The sequence below is a fragment of the Meriones unguiculatus genome, chromosome 2 (genome assembly GCF_030254825.1).
Source record: "Meriones unguiculatus strain TT.TT164.6M chromosome 2, Bangor_MerUng_6.1, whole genome shotgun sequence".
NCBI classification, from domain to species: domain Eukaryota; kingdom Metazoa; phylum Chordata; class Mammalia; order Rodentia; family Muridae; genus Meriones; species Meriones unguiculatus.
In genome coordinates, this window is record NC_083350.1 from 148,572,214 (window position 1) to 148,584,353 (window position 12,140).

The 12,140-nt window shown below is 39.7% G+C and overlaps 2 pseudogenes; both read left to right on the top strand.

Annotated features, from left to right (window-relative positions):
* Positions 1–12,140, top strand: part of LOC110552046 (la-related protein 1B-like) — an 84,075-nt pseudogene that overhangs the window by 20,980 nt on the left and 50,955 nt on the right.
* Positions 1,960–2,475, top strand: LOC110552045 (U6 snRNA-associated Sm-like protein LSm6; annotated as a pseudogene).

Here is a 12,140-nt window from a genome sequence, read left to right on the forward strand (position 1 = left end):
TGAGAAAGCACCAGATTGATTTCCAAAGTGGTTGTACAAGTTTACATTTCCCACCAGCAATGGAAGAGGGCTCTTCTTTCTTCACATTCTCTCCAACATGTGTTGTCAGGTGAGTTATTCATTTTAGTCATTCTGATGGGTATAAGGTGGAATCTCAGGGTTGTTTTGATTTGCATCTCCCTGATGAGTAAGGAAGTTGAACATTTCTTTAAATGTTTTTCTGCCATTCAGTGTTCCTCTATTGAGAATTCTCTGTAGTTCTGTACCCCATTTTTGAATTGGGTTACTTGATTTGTTGCTGTTTAACTTCTTAAGTTCTTTATAAATTCTGGATATTAGCCCTCTTTCAGATATAGGGTTGGTGAAGATCCTTTCCCAATCTGTAGGCTGTTGTTTTGTTTTGATGACAGTGTCCTTTGCTTTACAGAAGCTTTTCAGTTTCATGAGGTCCCATTTATTCATTGTTGATCTTAGAGCTTGTGTTGTTGGTGTTCTGTTCAGGAAGTTGTCTCCTGTGCCAATGAATTCAAGGCTCTACCCCAACTTTTCTTCTAATAGGTTTAGTGTGTCCATTTTTATATTGAGGTCTTTGATCCATTTGGATTTTAATTTTGTGCAGAGTGATAAGTATGGATCTATTTTCATTTTTCTACATGTAGACATCCAGTTAGATCAGCACCATTTGTCAAAGATGCTATCTTTTTTTCCATTGTGTAGTTTTGGCATCTTTGTCAAAAATCAGGTGTCCATGGGTTTATTTATGGGTCTTATATTTGATTCCATTGATCCACCATTCTGTTTATATGCCAGTACCATGCAGTTTTTATTACTGTTGCTCTATAGTACAGCTTGAGATTGAGACGGACATTGGAGGGAGGAGGAAACAGGGAACAAGACAGGCACCTATCACAGAGGGCCTCTGAAAACTCTAACAAGCAGGGTATCAAAACATATGATGAGACTCATGCAGGGTGCAGGGAATCTTATGAAAGAAGCGGGAGATAGAAAGACCTGGAAGGAATAGGAACTCCACAAGGAGAGCAATAGAACCAAAAAATCTGGGCACAGGGGTCTTTTGTGAGACTGATATTCCAAACAAGAACCATGCATAGAGATAATTTAGAACACTTGCACAGGAGTAAGTAGTCCATTGCAGTTCAGTGTTCAAGAGGGTTCCCCAATAATAGGAACTGGGACCATCTCTGACATGAGTTCATGGGCTTGCTCTCTGATCACCTCCCTCTGAGGGGGGAGCAGCCTTACCAGTCCACAAAGGAAGACAAAGAAGCCAGTCCTGATGAGACCTGATAGACTAGGGTCAGATGGAAGGGGAGGAGGACCTCCCCTATCAATGGCCTGAGGGAGGGGCATAGGAGAAGAAGAGGGAGGAAGAGTAGGATTGGGAGGGATATGGGGAGGGGGCTACAGCTAGGATACAAAGTGAATAAACTGTAATTAATAAAATAGAATAAAATTTTAAAAATAATTAATAATAGTAGCCAGGTGTTGGTTGTCATGCGTCTTTAACCTCAGGACTCAGGAGGTAGAGGCAGGTTGATCTCTGTGAATCTGAGGACAGTGTGGTCTACCCAGGAAGTTCCAGGAAATACAGATTACACAGAGAAACCCTGTCTTGAAAAACCAACAATAGATTTGACACTTATATAAAGTCAAATTCTTACATATATGAATTTACTAAGTAATGACCTTTTTTTTTTTTTTTACAAAAACTTCAGATGCTACAGATAACTTCAGATGTAGACAAATAATTTTATTAATGTGTTTTTAGTTGGAATGAATAATTTCAGTCATGCACAAGTACATCTAATTTAGAACAAATACATATAACTGAGGTAAGTATGCTGGATGAGGAGGGTATAACTGGTTTCTGAAATCCGTTGGAGCATGCATGCAGCTCAGCGAAGTAAGGCCATAAAGATCCCAAATCATTCAGCCAACCAAATATTGCCATTAAAAATGAGATAACCATATATTGTATTCATTCCAATAAGACATGTTGATTGGGGGTTTCGGATTTTGCCACGCATGTCTGTGGAGGCCTACCTGTGAGGGCTCTGGAACAGGCTGTGAGGATTGTTAAAAATGAGTCTCTGGAAACAAACCCCTAGTGACTTCTCGAAGCAGCTCATCAGGTGACCAGTTGTGGTGACATTAAATTCTTTCGTGGATTATTGAGAGGTGTTGGCCTGCCTGGATGGCTACATGAATGTATCACAGGAACAGACAGAAAGGTGTATAAATGGAGAGCTGAAGAATGAGTATGGGGATGTGTTCATCTGAGGAAACAATGTGCTGTACGTAAGAACACCCAAGAGAAGGATGTGAAGATACCAGCAAGCATTTCTCTTCAAAGTCTTAGTTGACCTGTTTTCATAGTGGTTGATGGGGTTTTGTTTTTGTTTTAATTGACATTGGAATACAATAAAGCTGTTACATTACGGATTGAATCTTAAACTTTTCACATTTATGTTTCAGTCTCTTCTGTCTGTACAGAATGCTAAAATTAAAAATAATTCATTTCTCCAGGATTATTTTACAAATAAGACATGTTGATTGTACATTAGAAAAAAGTAGTGAAATTCACATTAGCAAGTTAAAGTTATCATCACATGAGTCAATTAAGAAATTACATAAAAGTTCAGTATGTATACAGAAAGGAAAACAGTGATATAAAGATAAAATACTGTCTTTGCAATTGGGTTTCTACAAAGTCTCGTGGAAAGCAGACATTCTGAATGGTGAAAGCTGAAGTTACTCCCTTTTATATCTATAGTTATATCATTTATCTGTATTAGTCCAGAAGAAGTGAAATGGGTAAAGATGGAGAAAGAAAACTTAGGAATTTGTAAATATAAAATCTAAAGAATTCTACAAGTGCATAGTGAGAGTTTCAAAACAGTTATTAAGAGTAACTTATACAGTTCTTTTTATGGTAGTTTGAAAGTCATGAAGAACCTGTTTTCTATGGCTATAGCCACTCATCAAAAAAATCAAAAGGCTGAAACAAAGCAGGCTTATGTTCAGGTGAACTAGGCTGGTATTTTTATTCATTCTCACAGGCTCAAATCAAGGTATTAGAATTTGTAGCTTGTATATGAGGGTTACTTCCATTCATCATATCCTGTTTAAGAGTCTTTGCTTTTTTATTCATGAATTTACTGTTAATTATATGTGGGTGTCCATGGGTGTTCATGCATGCACACATGCCTGTGTGTGGCAATCTTTGGACAACTTGTGGGAACTTGTTCTCTCCACCATCGGGATCCAAATCAAATGGTTTTTTCTAGTCATCAGGCTTGGTAGCAGGAGCTTTTATCCACAAAGTTGTCTTGCTAGTCTAAGTAATGATCTATATGCTAAAGCTGTCAACTAGAAAATGAGACAAATCTAAATTGCCTAAAGAAACCTTATGTGGTCCCATTTATTGATTGCTGATCTTAGAGCCTGTGCTGTTGGTGTTCTGTTCAGGAAGTTGTCTCCTGTGCCAATGAACTCTTTTCCACTTTTTCTTCTAACAGGTTTAATGTGTCTGGTTTTATGTTGACGTCTTTGATTCACTTGGACTTTAGTTTTGTGCACGGTGATAAAAGAATCATCCTGAGTGAGGTATCCCAGAAGCAGAAAGACACACAGGGTATATACTTACTTATAAGTAGATATTAGACATATAATATAGGACTAACATACTAAAATCTGTACACCTAAAGAAGCTAAGCAAGAATGAGGACCCTGGGTAAGATTCTCAATCCTCATTCAGAAAGGCAAACTGGATAGACCTCGGAAGAGGGAGAAAACAGGGAACAAGACAGGAGCCTACAACAGAGGACCTCTGAAAGACTACCCAGCAGGGTATTGAAGTAGATGCTGGGACTCCTAGCCAAACTTTGGGCAGAGTGCAGGGAATCTTATGAAAGAAGGGGGAGATGAAAAACCTGGAGGGGACAGAGCTCCACAAGGAGAGCAACAGAACCACAAAGTCTGGGCACAGGGGTCTTTTCTGAGACTGATACTCCAACCAAGGACCATTCATGGAGATAACCTAGATCCCCTGCACAAATGCAGCTCAGGATCCAAGTGGGTTCCCCAGTAAGGGGAATAGGGCCTGTCACTGACATGATCTCAGTGGCTGGCTCTTTGATCACCGCCCCCTTTCCCAAGGGGAGAGCAGTTTTACAAGGCCACAGAGGAAGTCAATTCAGTCAGTCCTGATAAGACTTGATAGGTTAGGGTCAGATAGAAGAGGAGGAAAACCTCCCCTAACAATGGACTGGGGCAGGGGCATGGGAGGAGAAAAGGGAGGGAGGGCAGGATTGGGAGGGGATGAGGAAGGGGACTACAGCTGGGATACAAAGTGAATAAATTGTAATAAATAAAAAAAATTAATTAAATTAAAAAGGAAAAAAAAAAGAAACCTTATGTTTCCCTGACCTCCATATGGTCCTTGTGATAGTACTTTGCTGGAGTGCTTTTCCATGTAGTCAGTGTGAAACAAGAACACAGCAACCTGCAACCTAACAATACAATACTCAGTGAATCAAATTAATATAGCCCCAAATCCATCCTGTGTGGTTTTAGTGTTTCTGATGTTTCAAAAATTGTTAGCATATATCCATTAAAGAAGTTGATGGGTTTCAAATGATACTTTTGTTCAAGTATATCATATACTTTGATCATATTCTATCCCGTAATACATTCACCTGTCTCCTACTACTAGCCCTATTCGTATCCCCACCTGGTGCTTTTAAACTTTTATACTAGGGTGTGGTGTATGTGTACAATCCAGGGTCTATAAATGAAAAAAAAAGTTTATCTCTTATCAATCCAGAATAAACTTCTTGTTTGTGGGTTGTTTTTTTTTTTTTTTTTTGGTTTTGTGTTTTTTTTTTTTTTGTTGTTTGTTTGTGACAAGGTTTCATGGATGCCCTTTAATTCACTGTAGAGCTGGGGATAACCTTAAAGTTCTGGTTTTCCCACCTTTACCTCTTTAGTGATGGATGAATGGCTTGGGTAACCATGCCTGTTTTATGCAGTGCTGGGGATTGAATGGGATTCTGTGTATACTAAGGAAGTACCTTGTCAGCTGTGTCCCTAGCCCATACTTCTTGTCACATGGTTATTAGTAATCTCTCTAAATTTTAAGATTTGTGTTACCATCAAAGATATCATCCACCATGACCAAGTAGGCTTCATCCCAGGCATGCAAGGGTGGTTCAACATACGGAAATCCATCAATGTAATCCACTACATAAACAAACTGAAGGAGAAAAACCACATGATCATCTCCTTAGATGCCGAAAAAGCATTTGACAAAGTCCAACACCCATTCATGTTTAAAGTCTTGGAGAGATCAGGGATACAAGGCACATACCTAAACATAGTAAAGGCAATATACAGCAAGCCTATAGCTAACATCAAACTCAATGGAGAGAAACTTAAATCAATCCCACTGAAATCAGGGACAAGACAAGGCTGTCCATTGTCCCCATATCTCATAGTACTTGAAGTCCTAGCCAGAGCAATAAGACAACTAAAGGAGATCAAGGGGATACAAATCGGAAAGGAAGAGGTCAAAGTGTCACTATTTGCAGATGATATGATAGTATACATGAGTGACCCCAAAAATTCAACCAGAGAACTCCTTCAGCTGATAAACACCTTCAGCAAAGTGGCAGGATACAAAATCAACTCAAAAAAATCAGAAGCCCTCCTATATACCAAAGACAAAAAGGCTGAGAAAGAAATTAGGGAAACAACACCCTTCACAATAGCCACTAATAACATAAAGTTCCTTGGTGTGACTCTAACCAAGCAAGTGAAAGACCTGTTTGAGAAAAACTTCAAGTCTCTGAAGAAAGAAATTGAAGAAGATATCAGAAGATGGAAAGATCTCCCTTGCTCACGGATTGGTAGGATTAACATTGTGAAAATGGCCATACTGCCAAAAGCAATCTACAGATTCAATGCAATTCCCATCAAAATACCAACTCAATTCTTTACAGACCTTGAAAAAAAGATTCTCAGCTTCATATAGAGAAACAAAAAACCCAGAATCTCCAAAACGATCCTGTACAACAACAGATCATCTGGAGGTATCTCCATTCCTGATCTCAAGCTGTACTACAGGGCAACAGTAATAAAAACTGCATGGTATTGGCATAGAAACAGAAAGGAGGATCAATGGAACGGCATAGAAGACCCAGAAATAAATCCACACACCTATGAATACTCGATATTTGACAAAGAAGCCAAATCCATTCAATGGAAAAAAGACAGCATCTTCAACAAATGGTGCTGGACCAACTGGATGTCTACATGCAGAAAAATGAAAATAGATCCATATTTATCGCCCTGCAAAAAACTAAAGTCAAAGTGGATCAAGGACCTCAACATAAAACCAGATACCCTAAATCAATTGGAAAAAAAAGTGGGGAACAGCCTAGAACTCTTTGGCACAGGAGACAACTTCCTGAACAGAACACCAACAGCACAGGCTCTAAGAGCAACAATCAATAAATGGGACCTCATGAAACTGAAAAGTTTCTGTAAAGCAAAGGATACCGTCATCAAAACGACTGCCTACAGATTGGGAAAGAATCTTCACTAACCCTTTATCTGACAGAGGACTAATATCCAGTATATACAAAGAACTAAAGAAGCTGAAAAGCAGCAAACCAAGTAATCCAATTAAAAAATGGGGAACAGAGCTAAACAGAGAATTCTCGACAGAGGAATATCGAATGGCAGAAAAACACTTAAAGAAATGCTCATCCTCATTAGCCATCAGGGACATGCAAATCAAAACGACCCTGAGATACCACCTTACACCCATCAGAATGGCCAAGATGAAAAACTCAAGCAATAACACATGCTGGAGAGGTTGTGGAGAAAGGGGAACCCTCCTCCACTGCTGGTGGGAATGTAAACTGGTACAACCACTCTGGAAAGCTATCTGGCGCTTTCTAAGACAAATAGGAATAGTGCTTCCTCAAGACCCAGCTATACCACTGCTAGGTATATATCCAAAGTTTGTTCAAGTACACAAAAGGGACACTTGCTCAACCATGTTTACAGCAGCTCTATTTGTAATAGCCAGAACCTGGAAACAACCCAGATGTCCATCAATGGAGGAATGGGTACAGAAAATTGTGGTATTTTATACAATGGAATACTACTCAGCAATCAAAAAGGAGGAAATCATGAAATTTGCAGGCAAATGGTGGGATCTAGAAAAGATCATTCTGAGTGAAATATCCCAGAAGGAGAAAGACAAACATGGGATATACTCACTTATATAGACCTATAAGATATGATAAACATAATGAAATCTATACACCTAAAAAAGATAATCAATTGAGTGGACATGGGTTAAGATGATCAATCCTCGTTTAGAAAGACAGATGGGATGTGCATTGAACGTATGACAGGAGTCTACTGAGCGCATCTGAAAGACTCTAACTAGCAGTGTGTTCAAAGCAAAGACTCATGACCAAACCTTTGGCAGAGTACAGGGAATCATAAGAAAGAAGGGGAGTTAGTCTGATGGGGAAAGGATAGGAGCTCCACAAGGACCAAATATATCTGGGCACAGGGTCTTTTCTGAGACTGACATTCAACCAAGGACCATGTATGGATATAACCTAGAACCTCCGCTCAGATGTAGCCTGTGGTAGCTCAGTAACCAATTGGTTTCCCAAAGTGAGGGGAACAAGGACTATTTCTAACAGGAACTCAATGACTGGCTCTTTGGCCTCCCCACCCCCGAAGGGAGGAGCAGTCCTGTTAGGCCACAGAGGAGGGCTTTGCAGCCAGTCCTGAAGATACCTGCTAAAACAGGATCAGATGAATGGGGAGGAGGTCCCCCCTATCAGTGGACTTGGAAAGGGGCACGGTGGAGATGAGGGAGGGAGGGAGGGACTGGGAGGGAATGAGGGATGGACAGGGCTGGGATACAGAGTTAATAAAATGTAACTGATATAAAAACAAAAAGATTTGTGTTACTATGTTATATGTATGCGTACCATGTGCTTAACTCATGCCTGTAGAGGTCAGAAGAGGACAACAGATCCCCTAAGACAATTTGAATGAGAATAGTACCCACATCTGTCTAAAAACTTTGTCCCCACTTGGTGGCTGTGTTTGGGAAGGATTAAGTGTGGGCTTTTTGGAGGAGGTATGTCACTGTAGGCAGGCTTTGAGGTTTGAAAAAACTCGTGCCATTCCAGGTATGCCTCCTGCTTATGGATCCAGATATGAACTCTCAGCTGTTCTACCTTTGTGCTATTTGCTCTGCCACCATGAACTCTAGCCTTCTGTAACCATTAGCCCAATTAAACACTTCTTTTATAAGTAGCCTTGGTCATGGTATTTTTTGTCACAGCAGTAGAAGATAAGTAAGACACCTTGGGGCTAGGGATGGTTATGATACCATGTGAATGCTGAGAATCAACCCGGATCCTCTGCAAGAACAACAACTGCTCCTAGCTTCTGAGTCAGCTCTCTAGCCTAGTTATTAGTCATCTTAATTACATATGCAAGGTTCCATTATGGGGATCAAAGGACCTAGACTTCTTTGAGGGGCTTTTTGTCTACAAGAGTATTGTGTGTTATAATACTTCATGGCCAGATAGTATTTAAGACAGAAGAAAATACCAGAGTTCATGTTTGATAGACAATTCATTAAAAAAAATCATCAAATTGATTTAAAAATCAATTCCATTTTGTTTTGTTTTTGTGTGTTTATGAATCTGACATATAAAAACTTGACATGGACTAATTTGAACATGTGTAGGTGCCATACTTTGGGAGGTACCAATCCCTAGTCATATGGGTCCTGACTGAGTAAAGAAAGCTCTGGAAGTAACAAACAGCATGGGTTTATTGTTTTTATTTCAGCTATGGATGTGATGTGACCAGCTGTCTAAGATCCTGCCTCTGGCTTCCTTACAGTGATGGACTATAACATGGGAACTATACGGCAAATAAACACCTAAGTTGTTTTTGATCAATATATTTTATCACAGCAATCTGCTGCTTCTACTAGCTTTTGAAAGTTTGGTTAATGTCTTGACATGCATCCATATCAAGTGGCTGTTATTTCCAAGTTCGAGAGATGATTGTCAAAAACACATTTTGGAATATAATTAATAGGGAGAAGGAAAGCTGGATGAATGGTTGGACTTTTCAGTGTATTGAAGAACAGAACAGAAATCAGTAGACACCATGAACACACATTCTGAGAGAAAATAGCTGTGATTATATACAGTTTCACTGAAGAAGCCAAGAGGAATGTTTTTCTGAGCTCCTGAGCTATTTAGGGGCATAAGATGTCTTACTTGAAGCTTTATAGATTTAATCTGTCTTTCTGTTGGCTTCTGCTAAGGTTGTGTTAGTCTTTCTATTGACTTGTGTATGCCTGCCACCAGACTCTAGCTTGCACATAGTAGAGAAAGTTGAAGCTAGAAAGTTTTTGTTTTTTTTTTTAAACGAGTCATGGTTTCTTCTGTTTCTCTCCTATTCATGAAACCATGAATTTCAGAAAAAGGGAGTCCGTTGATCTTAACACCTCTCTCCACACTAACAATACACATTGTTTTATGCCTTCCAAAAAAGTTGCAGTAATATAGCAAATTACCTGTACTGTTCACTAAATTCAAGTAGTTGTTAATATCTTAGCAATTCCCTGTATTCTAGTGCAATACAAATACATACGTATATACCATATATGTACATTTTTTTCTGAATATTTGAGAGTTGGTGATAGACATTATGTCTCTTAGTCATAAGTTCATGTCTCGTAGGAAGTGCGTTTTCCTACATAATGTTAATTATTAAGTCAGATACTTGACATTGATGGACTGTTATTATGTAGTGTCATATTTTCAAAATTATCTTAGAATTTTTTTTAAAAACTCCACAACCAGGAATAATATATTACATTTCAGAATTTCAGAGTTAGATAATTCAGTGTTTTCCATGTAGAAAATATAAAGCCTTTTTAATCTATCAGGAGCCTGAAGTCACCACCTCCTGTGTGGAGGGATGAGGACACAACCCACCCACAAAACCCTTGACTCAAATTTTGTCCTGCTTAGAAGTTTAGGGATAAAGATGGAGCAGAGATTGAGGGAATGGCAAATCAATGACTATCCCAACCTGAGACCCACCCCATGGGAGGGACCCAATCCCTATCAGCATTAATGATATTTTGCTATGGTTGCAGACAGGAACCTAGCATAACTGTCTTCTGAGAGGCTTCGTCCAAGTGCTGAGGGAAGTCCACAGCCAAACAATAGGCCAAGCTTGGGGAGTTTTGTGGAAGAGTAGGAGGAAGTATGGAGGGGTGGAGGATACAAGAAGACCTACAGAGTAAACTAACCCAGGGCCATGAGGACACACAGATAAAGAACTGCCTACCAAAGAGCATGCATGGTTGCTCCTAGACCTGCTACACAAATGTAGTAGATGTGCAGCTTGGTCATGATAAGGGTCCCCTGACAGTGGGAATAGAGGCTGTCTCTGACTCTGTTGCCTGCCTTTAGATAACTTCCCTATAGCTGAGCTCCCTTGCCTGGCCTCAGTGGGAGAAGATGCCCTTAGTCCTTCTGCAACTTGAGATGCCAGGGTGGATTGGTATCCTTTGGGGGCCTCCCCTTCACCTGAGAAGAAACAGAGGAGAATGGAGGGAGGGGATATGAAGGTGGGACTGGGAGGAGGGAGGACACTGGGATCAGGCTATAAAGTGATTAAATAAAAGAAAACTTATGCAGCTTGCTTATTTATTGGCTTATTGTCGTTCATGACATCGAAGGCTTTGAAGTGCCCAATATAGTTGTTTTAAATTTTCATGGTTGTTTCTTCACATAAGTAACTTTGGGTTAAACGGTTTGGGGTTCTCTTCAGGGATGGTGATATGGTGAGAGTTGACCATGTGGACACTGTCTACAGATTGCCTCATTGTGAAGGTATGTTTCTCACCTTGTAATTAATATCTTCAGAGTGATGCTTTGAAATCTGATCAATTTCTTGCCTTTATTGATACTGTTTTCCTTGTAAGCATTCTTCTGTACAGAACTTTCTACTTCATTTTTAATATGGAGTAGTCTATTTTCTTGTTAGAATGGACTCTGGAATGAATTCTCTCACTCATTCTGTTCATTTTGATGTTCAAAATATCTCACTTTTCAAACTAGAGCCCTTTTAAGATGGCTTTTGTACACAACTGGAACGTTCCCATCTGTTTAGTACCTTTATATTTTATGGTGCAATAAGAGGGTGTGCTTCCTTGCCTTTTATTCTTGTGTATGTGTACGTTCTTCAGATCTTTGCTTGTCATAAAGCTGTTTAATTTTAAATGTTAACATTTCAACCATTTCAATTTAATGAATTAATTTGTTTGTGTGTATTTGTGCACACATTTATCTCACAGTTCACACGTTTATCTCACAGTACACATGTGGAAGTCAAAGAAACTTGTGGGAGTCTATCTTTGCATCATGTGGGGTTTGGGGTATATAGAACTCAGGTTATCAGACTTGGGAGCAAGCACCCATACCCCATGCACCATCTCATCAACCTTCTGCCATTTAAAAAGGAATCATTTCTGCTTGCTTTCTGTCTTAGGCTTTTGTTATTGTCAAGAGATACCATAGGCACAGCAACTCTTATAAAGGAAAACATTTAACTGAGGCTGGCTCATAGTTTCCGAGGTTTGGTCATGGTGAGAAACATGGCAGGGTGCAGGCAGACATGGTGCTGCAAATAGAGCTGAGAGTTCTACATCTTGATTCCAAGGCAGCAAAAAGAGACTTTGTGCCACTCTGGGTGTGGCTAACAATTTGTGGGTGCTCAAGCACATGCATGTGCATGTACTACAGCACCTATGTGGAGACCCGAGGACTATTTTCAGGGTCTTCCTCTCCTGCTGTCTTGCAGGATAAGGGGACTGAACTTAGGTTGTCAGGCCTGCACACAAGCATCTCTACCCACTGAGGCATCTTGCTAACCACTGCTTGATTTTAAATGTGGCCTTCCCAAATTCTTGCCTTACTTCTCATATTACTTTACTAACTTGGCTTACACAAATAATTCCCTAGTGTCTCTGTGGGACTCTACAAGTCCAT